At 25.7% G+C, this 2,464-nt stretch overlaps 1 pseudogene; it reads right to left on the reverse strand.

The window, feature by feature from the left end:
- Window positions 1-231: 231 nt before the first annotated feature.
- On the reverse strand, window positions 232-349 carry LOC124895493 (annotated as a pseudogene).
- Window positions 350-2,464: the final 2,115 nt, after the last annotated feature.

Here is a 2,464-nt window from a genome sequence, read left to right on the forward strand (position 1 = left end):
TAGATATATAAATGTATTTCAAGTAGATATATACGTTGAATTTAATTATTAAATTTTAAAATTATCGCAAATAATAATAAGTTTTAGATAAACACCACAAATATATATTATTTATATTTATCAATAATAATAGTATATTTATCATTATATTTGATATAGTTTATGAAATATAAGAGTTCATTTAGAACTACAACAACAAACCCAGTGTATTCCCACATAGTGAAAAGAGAGGGGATGCAACACGAGGACTTCCCAGGGGGTCACCCATCCTACTACTACTCTCGCCCAAGCATGCTTAACTTCGGAGTTCTGATGGGATCCGGTGGTTAGTGCTGGTATGATACAATTAGTATATTCTTAAATTCAAATAATTATAAAAATCTTATTACAATACAATTAAACTTGTCCTAAAAACAGACACGTGACTTCATAGCAGCTTGTCACTTAGCTTCTTCTTATGCTTCGTCCTCTGCTTTATAATATACTAGTATAGTTACCCGCGCGATGCACGGGACATATTTTTAAAAATATTAGCTCATTCACCTAAAAATAATTGATTTTTATTGTATTACATTAAAATATTAATTATAATTAAAAATAATTGTTAATAGTGAAATTATAATTGATACTTAATAACTAATCACAATTATTTTAGATGTTTTGTATCAAAAGAACAAAATTAATATTTGCTTTAATCATATCTCATTCATTGATTTATCTATCCATCCATCCATCTCAACCATAAATATTTAATTATTTCAATTACAAAACTTCTAATTTCAAATTATGAATTTCACAACTGTCAATTCAAAACTAAACACATACAATTTATATTTTTTTAATATTTTCAGACTTTGTTCTACAATTCTTAATTTTTTCATTGTATGATTTCATCATTAATATCTTTAAATATTTTATTGATGCATATTACTATATCCTCTAAATTAATTCAATTAAAGATTTTATGTTACTTTCAAAATCATCCACCCTGTTTTTACCCCCTCTCCCATTTTTTTTTTACTTTTTAAACTTTTATTAAAATCTTCTTTATACCCCACCCATCCCACCCCCCCCCCCCCCCCCCCCCCCCCCCCCACCTCGCCCCTCCCCAAACAAAATAAATTTAAATTTTATTTTATCTTTTTTAAAACTTTTTCCTATACCCCACCATCTACCCCCTACCTCCTAACCCACCCACCCACGCCATTTTCCATTTAAAAAGAAAAGATTTCGAAAAACATTTTTATTTATTTTTTATTACCCTCCACCCCTACCCTAACACCAAAAAACATTATTTTTTTGTAAACTCCCAAATTCCAGCTACATTCACCAACCCACCTAACCTCCATCCACCTAACCCACCCCTTACCCTCACCCCACCCAACATTAATTAATTATAAATAATATGTCACTTGCAATTTTTAAGAGAAGTGATGAAAGTGTTATTTCGTGTTTCTTACATATCAGTTACTTTTAAACTGAAATATCAAGATATATAGTATAAAGTAGGTAAAATAGTAGCTTAAGTTGTTGAATCACGAATGAATTTGAGTTGAATATTTTTATTAAGCAAATGTTATCTATTTTAAGTCCAAATATTAGTGAATTAGAGTAAAAATATACTCTTAAATTGCTTGTGTCCTCTTAGTTATAACAATAACTATATCAAACATTAATCAATGACTTCCCTATTTGGATTTAGCCTTATTCAAACTATAATAATTTATAGTAATAAAATATATGAAATTATTTGGATTATGAGAAAACTAAATGAAAAATATTAATTATATTATATTAAAAAAACATATAAAATATATAATAGAGATAATGTGAGACTCTGTATTCATTAATGTATGTGAAAATACAATATATATCCTCCATTTCCTTCTTTCTTTCTGAATTTTAATTTACTTCTAAAATTTTATTTCATTATCTATAATTTTTTAATTTTTTCAATTTATATATTATATTTTATTTTAATAATAAGTTCGTATTGCACTAAAATATAAACAGAGATACTGATTTAAAATAAGTATGGATAAGATGAAGACTCCAATATAATTTGATCTAGTAGAAATAGTAATGATTTAAAATTTAAATTTAAAATATTTCGTTTCTATCAATACAATCTTATCACATATTTTAAAATTTTATTTTTTATTCAAATTCAAACAATTTATTAACTTGTCCTAAGAATTAAAAAGAATTGAATAATACATGATTTTTTTTTGAATATGAATTCTAAAGGAAAAAATAAAATAAATTCATTCTATATAAAAATATTTACCGTGTAATTTGTGTACATCATGATCAATTATATATTAGGCCATTATATTAAAAATATACCTTGTCAACTAATATCAGTAAGGCTCCTACTTCCATAGCTATTTATTCTCTTCTCTTTATCTTTTTTTATTTCTTCTGCGAATCAAAAATAACAACAAAATCATCACTAAAATATAAG

This window comes from Capsicum annuum, unplaced genomic scaffold (assembly GCF_002878395.1).
Source record: "Capsicum annuum cultivar UCD-10X-F1 unplaced genomic scaffold, UCD10Xv1.1 ctg82566, whole genome shotgun sequence".
In the NCBI taxonomy this organism is placed as follows: Eukaryota; Viridiplantae; Streptophyta; class Magnoliopsida; order Solanales; family Solanaceae; genus Capsicum; species Capsicum annuum.